Raw genomic sequence first — 10,527 nt, forward strand, 5'->3', positions numbered from 1 at the left:
GTTTTCTTTGATTCGTCTTTGACACCGGGCAAGAAAGTGATTATCCTCGGTCAAACGAGAAATCACCAAAAAGAAAACTTTTATTAAGAATAGAGCCTCCTTCATAAAGCTGATAGGTATTATATAGACCCTAGACCTAAGATTTAAAAAAGAAAAGTAATCCTAAATTTTAGATCTCAATTCCAACAGTAGGGATCCTTTGGTCCGCAAATTACGGATCAGGAGATGGTCCACTGATGTGGACCCTTGATTTGAATGGACCCCATCTATTTAAAGATGGGGTCCATCCAAATCAAGGGTCCTCATGTAATGGATCATCCCCTGATCCGCAATTTGCGGACCAGAGGATGTGCTCTCCAATTCCAATCTTGTAAGAAAGGAAAGAAACCTTATAAGAAAAGGAAATTTCATAATAAACAAAAATTAATAAAACAAACTTATGAATACTAGAAATACTAAAACTTACCCTAAATACCATAAAACAAAAATTACTAAAACTAGGAAAAAAAAGGCTCTGAAAGGGGTCTAAATGGTGGAATTTGAGCCCAAAAATTGGCGGTTATAGGCTCCTATAATAAATGTAGATTTTTGAATTTTGCACGCATGGCCACTGACAGAACCTGATTTCGAGTTTCGAGTCAAAAGTAATGTCCTTCGGAAGATTGGTGTAGGATTGAAAAGCGCTGTTTGAATTACGTTTATTAAGTTTTTAAATTAATTTGAATTAAGTTTTAATTTTATTTGTATTAAGTTTAATTAAGGTTTTAAGTTAATTTGAATTAAGTTTAATGAAGATTTTAATTTTATTTGTATTAAGTTTAATAGTTTAATTAAAGTTTTTAATTTAAGTACTGCAACAATTGGGTCCTCCTATATTGATCTTGCATCAGTTTTGCTCGTACTTTGTTTTATAAGGACGATAAACGTGCTATTGTTCCTAATCTCTTGTAAACGATGAATTGATAATGATTGCCCATCAAAAATGATTAAAGTTTGCGGGCGTTGGAGTAGCCGTTGTTGGGCTGTGAACCAAGTAAAAAAGAAACCGTGTTAGTGTTGTGTTTGATTTCTATTTCCATTGCTATCCCTCGAGTTTTTGAAAAATGGAAAAGATATCCCTTCGCCTTTAATTACATACTACATATGCAAAAAATGTATCATGTAAACTGATATGAAACGATGATACATACACATTAAGCTAGAAAAAAAAAGGAATACTAAGCAATGATAAAATAACATAAATTTATTTGAATATAAATGAAAATATAGTAGGAAATAGAGCCCAATGACATGAAAGAATCCATAGTCAATCTCATATAGTGGGATACGACTTGGTTATTAATGTATTGTTGAATTTAATACCCATCACCTTAAGCCCATAACCCCTCTCCTCGTTAGTGATGTACTTTTTCATTAAATATAACAAAAATAAATTTAAAAATTATATTAAAAAAGATATGGAGGTATTTTCTAAAAAAATTAAGGATAATATAGTGTGTTTTTTATTATTATTTTTTTAAATTACTCTAAGGGACAAAGATCATATAATTAATATTTTATTGAAATTAATAAAATGTAATTGAGTTACAGGATGGTCATTCTCAACCCAACATGTTGGGCATGCTTGGCTTAGCCTTGTGTCGGACTTAATACATTTGGCTTTATGATATGTTGGCCACAACCTATGGATCAAGAACTTTGTTCCTAGAAGAAGCCTATAAATATGATTGTGTTGAACTTCAATTAAGATTAGACCATTCTTTACTCGACCCATTCTGTATTGGGTCAGGTCACCTGAAGTTTGACCGCCTGGTTAACACCTTTAATTTGAGGAGATGAAAGGTAATCACTACAAGATCTAAGTCTAAGAGATTTCATAGCTTGGCTTGGCAGTGGATACAATCTCATCTATTCTAGTTATTGATTTTTTTTATCCATTCTAAATCCATAATTTTTCTAGCACTCAAAATTTACAGAAGATTGTTCCTAACTTGTTTGATCTCTAGAATTGAGGATGTGAGCCTTACCCATTAGGTAATATGTTGGATCATTATTCTCGAACACTATCCATAGAGATGTTTTTGTACATTTCCTTAGGTCACTTGGATATTTGGGATCTAATTTGAATCGGTTCAAAACTTGCTTTTGGATACTTTGTTACATTTGTTGATAACTACTTGAGGATAACATGGTTTTTCATTTTGGAACAGATTATGAAATATTTACCCATTTTAGTTGCTTTTCTACCGAGATGATTAATGTGCTATTAAAACCTCAAGTGACAAGGAAGTATTTCTCTTAGAGTGTCTCCATACACTGCAATAGAATAATGTTGCAATGAGGGAAAAATGTGATTTGGTCGAGACAACTTGCACACTATTATTTCATATAGGCATTCCTACTTCCTATTTTTGAGTCGTTATAGATGCACTTCCTCTTCCTACTTCACTATTTGTTCCTAGACCTTACCTATTTCTCCATATTTTTAATTGGATATGAGAATCAAGACTATCAACACTAATCCTGGATCCAACTTATTCAGACCTTTTCATTGCTCTTTGGAAAGGTACTTGTAAATGAACTTCTTTATTTCCTTTTTCTTATTAAATTTTATATGCTACTTCATTACCGACCTCTTCTGCCTTTATTTCTTCATAAATTTTACATTTCATTCCTAGGATTATTAAAGAAACACGCTTGATTTGACATAGGCATACTATAGTAGATGGCCTTTATTTCTTCATAAATTTTACATTTCATTCCTAGGATTATTAAAGAAACACTCTTGATTTGACATAGGCATACTATAGTAGATGAGATGACAACCATAGGTTCTACTAATTTATAAGAGTTTATTTATTTTCTTCCTAGTGAATCCATAGTAGGATGTGAGTAATCATTGTGATGGTGGTGTAATTCGGCTGAAAGCTTGATTATTAGCTAACGGATTTCTCAAGTGTTTGAAGTTGGTGGTTATCTTGAATTTTTTTCCTCTTGAGGCTAGGATTGCTTTGTCACAACCTTTCTTTGGCAACAATGTTACAATCATGATTTAAATCTCGTGTTATTTTGTTCGATACGGGCGAAACATTTTGTTCCGCCCACCAATTGAAACAAACACTAGCACGTTCGAGATACCGACACCCCCGCGAAGGCATAGCATGGGCCTCATGAGGAAGCCACATGGAACAGGAAGAGGAAGTCGTTGGCGGCATGGAAGGAGGAAAGGTTTTAATTAAATAACTTAAGTTAATAATTTTAATTAATTCTTAGCTATAGTTGAAATAATTTAAATAGGCTTAATTAAACCAAAATTATCCTATATATATATATATATATATATATATATATATATACCCCTTTTTTTACCAAATCATCAAAGGGTATCCTATGTTGATTTTTTATCAAAAAAGTGTCTCACCCCATGTACAATTTCTTAACAATCCTCTACTACACAGTAGCAACTTATTCAAATTATTCTCTTCTATTTTTTTCCACGTAGTAGCAGATACGATTTCTTAGCTACTATAACTGAGCTGCTACATAATTGTAGCAGCTATGATTTCGTAGTTGTTATACAATTATAGTAGTTATGATTTCGTAACTGCTACAACAAGGAAAAAAATTAAGATAAATTGTTCGGAGACTTCGAAAAAGATTTAAATGATATTTTTTTTTTTTTGCCTGAAAAAGATCATTATGAGTTCCACCCTAGAACCAGTTGTAGATTTCTGAATGAGTTTCGATTTGATATATTGTTCGCCCCATAGTTTAATCCAGATCAAAAGTTATTATCTCTTAAAGTTTAGAGTTTAACATTCAAGTTGTAATAGCTATGGTTTCGTAGCTGCTATGACTGAGCTACCATTCAGTTATAGTTTCGTAGCTGCTACAACGTGAATGTTAAACCATAAACTTTGAGATGTCATAACTTTTGACTCAGATTGAACCATGTGATGCATAAAATATCAAGTCAAAATTCGTTCAATGAGTGATCTACAACTAGTTATGGGGCAGAACCCATAATGGTCAGGTTTCAGACTCAAAACATTGTTTAAATCCTTATCAGAGGCTCCGAACAATTTTGTTTTATTTTATTTTTCATGTTGTAGTAGTTATGATTTCGTAGCTTTTACAACGTGCCGATTTAGGTGCAAAAATATAGGAGAGACAAATGTGAATAAATTGCTACTATATAGTGAGGGTAGTTGAGTAATTGTACATGAGGTACAACACCCTTTTGATAAAAAATCATAATGGGGTGTTATCTTGAATATTCGAAAAAAAGGCGCCCTTTTAACTTTTGCCCTTAAAAAATTTATTTTATTTTTTGTATTTTATATTTTTTAAATATTTAGATTAATTTTTTTAGTTAATATATTTATATTTAAAAAAATATTAAAACTATATTGGCATGACATAATACGGTATTGAAATTGTATCATTTCATTTTAGGACCGAAACTCCTGCAAGACTCGAGATTTTAAATCATAGTTACAATGACCTCTTTTTCAATTGGGTATCAAGAATGTTTTACTTATGATGACCTCTTAGAAGAGTTATACATGGAGCAACATCCTGGTCTTGTGTCTCATAAGGAGAGTGACCTTATGTGAAAACAGAGGTAAGCCCCTTTGTGAAGTCCGTCTCTTTATGAGCTGAAGAAATCTTCTTGCACAGTTTGGTAAATTTAGTTATGATCTTTTTTAGTTCTAGATGATTAAGAGTTTCAAATTGCTTACTATTTCACATAATTCATTAGTTTGGGAAACATATCCTCATTATTGTTTATGTAGATGACGTCATCATTATTGACAATAATTTTATAGGAATCACAAGGTTGAAAACATACTTTCATCAACACTTTCAAACCAAGAATCTAGGTACCTTAAATACTTTTGTGTCATACAGGTTGTTTGTTCAAGGAGAGACATTCTATCTCTCAAAAAAATGTGTTTTATATGATTAAGTCAGTATGTTGAAAGCTAAGCTAGTTGACATTTGATGGATCCCAATGTTAGACTAATATTATAATAAATGTTGCAAGCTAGTTGGTACATTGAAACTCACCAAGCTTGACATCTCATTTCATGTAAGTTTTATATCTTGATTTTTAAGGCTCCATGTGAGGTTCCATGTCATGATCATTGCGGGAGCTTTGAAGATTTTGCAGCATACCAAAATGACTCAACGGAATGGCCTTGTTTATTACGGTTGAGGCCATCTCAAGGTTGTAGGATATACAAATGCGGTAGGTACGTCCATGAACCAGCAATATACAGAGTATTTTGTCCTCTAGAGGAAATTTAATATCTTGGAAGAGTAAGAAAACAACTGTAGTGGCTAAGTGAGTACAGAGACAAAATATAGGCAATGACTTCTACCACATGTGAGCTTATATAACAAATGGTTAATAAAATAGTTGGGTAATGCTCTAGTGAAGCCAATGAAGAGCCAATAAGATGTTTTGTGGCACTCAGGCTATCTTGCACATTGCTTCAAATATAGTATTTCATAAAAAGAAATATATAAAGATTGATTGTCCCTTTGTCTGGTAAAAGGTGCAATGATTGTTAGTAGAAGAGCTATATTTTCAAGTATGTAAAGTTATGTTGCGCATTTTAAGTTATTGATATCATGTTACAAATAAATAAATAAATACATTGTTGATAGGTGCTTAGTGGCCTATTCTAAGAAGCAAATTATTGACAAGTTGAATCATGTGACTGAGATATCAGTTGGCATCAATCAGAATAAGTGTTAATGTGAGATGTTGAGTCTTACCTTCCAAATGAATCAAAATTATAAGCTAGTGAGAAAAGAAGCACTGTGAGGACCATAATGCAATCGGCTGCATATATTAGGTGGGAAAGAAAATTACCGTAGTCTCTTAAAGATTTTACTTCCCCACATGATTAATTGAGGAAGCTTTTGGAAAAAATTACAATAGGCATGCAGTGGGATTGCCACTTATGTCACAGGTTGAAATCCAAGGCAACACGAAAGTTTTGTTGGGCAGCAGCAGGTGGCTAGCAAGTAATCTTAGTTTCAGAAACCTTTTTCTTTATGCCTCACCTCTTCATCCTCTTGAACCTTTTTTTTTAATCTATTCTTCTTACTCAGCCCCACGGTAAGCACCAACTGGACCCGTCTTTTTTTGTCATGGTACATCAATCTGCATCAAATTCCTAAAATGTTAAGAAAAAAAAAAATAGTCCAGCTTCTGCTAATGTGAGGTTCTAGGGAAGGGTTTATAGAACACAGCCCTTACACTGTTTTGCAAGAAGTTGTTTTCGAGACTCGAATCCGTAACCTCTATGTCACACGACATCAATTTCACCATTGCGTCAAGGCTCCCCTTCCTAAAAGACATTGTCAGTAAAAAAAACCTTCAAAAATTGACAGTTAAAATTTTAATTATTTTCAAAGGAAGCTTGACTATAAGCAGGTTTCTCATAACCATCACAGTTCCTATACTGATTCAATAATTTTTCTATTATGAGATATAATTGAATAAAGAGTTTCTTCCTGGTTGAGATGATTCATCAGTTCTTAGACATCTAGATACCAACTCCAAGCATGAATCTCCTTTGTTTTAAACCATTAAGTAATCAATTTAAAGAGTAAATGACATTTAACTGAAAATGTATGTTTCAACTAAAAAATGCAAAGAGTAAATGACATTTAACTGAAAAATGTTATAAGCTTTTTTATACTTTTGGTTTTTGTTTGGCTAAGATGTTTTCACTTGTATTTCTGTGAATTATGTTTTTTGGGTTAATGCATATTTCATAAAATGCAGCAGAAGGAATGGAGGGTTGTATTCAATAGATGTAAATTACTTCATCCTACAATCAGTAACCAATATATGTACATGTTTTTCCTTGCGTTTGAGACGTATCCATTGAAGAATTCCTACTAGCAAAGTGATTGTCAATCTGAACTCGAATTTGCTCACTAGTTTGTTCCTTTTTCAGCTTTTTATACTACACTTAGATATGTAATTTTAATTTTTAGATCACAGTCCAAACATTTAAAAGCACCACATGTTTGTGGCTGCATTTAGATATGAACTTATGTAAAAGAGCATAAAAATAATATAAAGATGAAAAAAGGTCTACAAATGTAATTCTTTTGTTAGTTTTTCAAGCCTTTGTAACCTTTTGTATAATCTTAAGCTCTCGGGTCTTTTCTTATTGGGAAGAAATGAAAGGAATAGATACATAAGTCAGTAATATTGCATCAAAAAATTAGCTAAACATTTATGAACAAAGTACCAAATACTCATGCCCAACGTCTACGAGGGACATATGAAGTGAACATATATAATTTACCTTTTCTATCATTGAGATAGTATTTAGTACCTAATCAAGTTCAAATTCACCTATAGTGTGATCTAGATTAAAAGAACACAGTAAAGCAATTCATACTTTATAATTAAATTAAATGCATAAAGTAATTAATGCGTTTAGTATAAATTAACTGGATTAAATTTCAGTGGAGAACTGAGTAGTCATCCTAATAAAGTCTCATAGAAATTAAACTAAGAAGAAAAGAATTACCACCATTGGTTTTAGATGAATCGAAATACTACCAACAACTGAATTAAGGCAAAATAAACATTGAAGAAAAACAAGAGAATGATAGGAGAAACATAAATTCAACTCATTAATATTGATTGTTACATGTGGATTATAACTTTCTCCACTCTATCACAATAACATGGACCTTGGCCAATTCATTAAAAATCAACAATAACTATGAAATTAATGTTAATAAATATCTCTAACCATAAAGTGAGACAAACAACTCACTTGACTAATTATTCCATACAAAAGAACTTTCCAATTAAGTTCCCTCTTTTGAGGGATTGTAATTATTTCTAATCTCCTCCGAGAACAGAAAGAACGCAACAATCCAATAAAATGCCAAGTATATATATAGTTGTCTCCTTCTCTTTTAGCATGAGTTGAACACATATGTGTCATCACAAAGGGGGGATTCAAACTCAAGATCCGATCTTGCGAAAGATTTTACCTAAGGAGCTATATAGCACCATCAAGCTTACTCGCCATCTTTTTGAAGAAGAAGTTGAGATTAAAAAAAAAAAAAGCGAAGTGATCATAGAACCGAAGAACTACAGTCTAATTTGTTAGTGTAAACAAAGATGCAGCACCTTTCAGATCATGCTCTTGATTCACTTCCTCCTTTAGCTCCAAACTTGAGCCATGACATGAGATAAATAATTTTAGTTAGTATTAATTAATGATCACAAATTGCCATTCGATGATCTAAACCAAGAATAAATATTCTTATTTTATTTTTAAGAAGTTATTAATTAATAGAGTTTTAAGGATAAGATAAACAATTTCTTTGTGGGAGAAAAGGAAAAAATATTCTTTTTATTAAAGAGTATAAAATAAAAGGCTATCCGGTGCACGAAGTTTCCGCGTCTCATACAGATTTCCGAAAAAGATCGTACTATATTGAGTCTTATCCTGCATTGTAAAAGATGATTTTTGCAACTAACCCAGGACCTCGAATCACACGCATTAATTTTACTGTTGTGTGATGGATCTACAATAATTTAATTAGTAGTGAATCAAAATTAAATGTAATGTAATGTAGATGATATGTATTACCTGCGTCCGTGGAGATGGTAAGATCCGTTAAGATGACAGGGGGAAGCAACAGTAGTGTTCCTGAATGAATCTCCGTCGTCATCAGCAGCGGCAATCAATGTTCTAACCTCAAACATGTCGACCAAGGGCTTTATCTCTTCTTCGTCCCCCATCACCATGCATGACTGTTGTTGCTGTTGTCGAAGAGTATTCAACATATTATCACAAACGTCGACATTAGTGTGGTCGTCGACGCAATTAGCGCCGTTGATGTTCAGATTATCGTGATCGTCGCCGTTGACGTCGTTGTCAAAGCAGAAGTAGTTATTGTTGTAAAATTGTTGCTGTTGTTGGCTCAGGTGGTTGATGGGGGCGGAATAGAGATTGGGGTCGTAGATGTTGACGGCGTCGGGGTCGACGACGCAGACGTCCTGGGCGGCGCCGGGAGGGAATGGGCCTGGGCCGACGACGTCGAGGTCGGCGGCTTGGGCGGCTGCGGCGGTCTGAGCGCGGCAGATGGAGAGCTGGCGGTGGACGAGATGGAGCTCGGCGAGGCAGTGCCTGATCTGGCGCTCGAGGTCGTCGACGATGTGGTAGCAGCCGCCGACGGGGTCCTGGGCGCGCATGTCGGATTGGAAGATGATGGTGCGCATGGCGTCGTTGCGCTGGACGGGGTCGAGGTTGGCGATGATCTTGATGATGTTGCTGACGCCGAAGAGGCGGTGGGCGTTGAGGAACTTGTGCTGGTCGTTGGCGGGGAAGTAGGGGCGAGGGTGCAGTCGGGCTTGCAGCGGCGGCGCTGGTGGCGGCAGGCGGCGCAGGCGGAGTTGGCTGTACCGCTTTGGCCGGAGGAGGAGGAGGCGGTGGTGGAGGAGGACTTGGTGGTGGTGGAGGTGGTGGTGGTGGTGGTGTTGGAGGTGGAAATGGAAGGGCTCATAATGGTCGTATAAGAAGGTTAGTTGTTAAGGGTGGGGCGTTGAAGGAGGAGGCGGCGGGGCCGGGGAGATCGACCGGAGGCGGAGGAGGAGGAGTTGCCAGTCGTAATTGGTGTTATTCTCGGCATGCAGCCGATCGGGCCGGGCGGCGAGGGCGTAGGCTAAGAAGGTGGAAGGAAGCCCTAATTAATTATTCGGGTGGGTGGGCTACGTGGCCGCGCAGGGGAGGTCGACGACCGATTCTTCCGGATCCATGCTTACGTGGATGGAGCACAAAATTAACTAACTCGCTCCTGTTTTATTCCCCTGCGCCGTTTTAATAAAGGAAATTCAAATTCCTTAAATTCCTAAATACTGCACTGCATTATTAATTTCAATTTTTCCAATTAATTAATTAATTAATGCTCTTAATTTCGAAAATATACTTCCCGATTCTTTTCGTCTTTCACAAATATTCTTCCTAAAAGTGCAAAGACTAGATCACCTTTTTGATTTTTTTCCTAAAAAATTTTAATACGTCGATGATCATCCAAGGATTAATTGGTATAAAAAAAATTTAAAAATTATTATTATTATTTAAACAAATTGAACTGAATAAAATCAAATTAAAAAAAATAAAAACTTAATTACTTCATTAAGAAATTTAATACACTAATTTACGTCAATATTAGCTTGGTCGATGCCGATTGACAACGCGCTTAGGCAACTCTCATTTTACTATACAACGGACCTGTACTTATAGACTTCATCCATGGCTATCCAGTTTTTTTTTTTTTTTACTTACAGATATGTCATTTAGAATTTTACTTTTAAAATTCAAGAGTTGGATTTAGTATTAAACTTAAAAAAAAAAATGATCACAAGATATGCACGGTAAAATCTTAAAGGTATCATTTCTCTCTAAATATTATTTTATATCTTTTTTAAAATTATACGAAAAATGATAAAAATTAAATAATTAAAAACTAAAA

At 34.7% G+C, this 10,527-nt stretch overlaps 1 pseudogene; it reads right to left on the reverse strand.

The window, feature by feature from the left end:
* Positions 1–8,638: 8,638 nt before the first annotated feature.
* Positions 8,639–9,558, reverse strand: LOC122011111 (annotated as a pseudogene).
* Between the last annotated feature and the right edge of the window lie 969 nt (positions 9,559–10,527).

The sequence above is a fragment of the Zingiber officinale genome, chromosome 8A (assembly GCF_018446385.1).
Source record: "Zingiber officinale cultivar Zhangliang chromosome 8A, Zo_v1.1, whole genome shotgun sequence".
NCBI classification, from domain to species: Eukaryota; Viridiplantae; Streptophyta; class Magnoliopsida; order Zingiberales; family Zingiberaceae; genus Zingiber; species Zingiber officinale.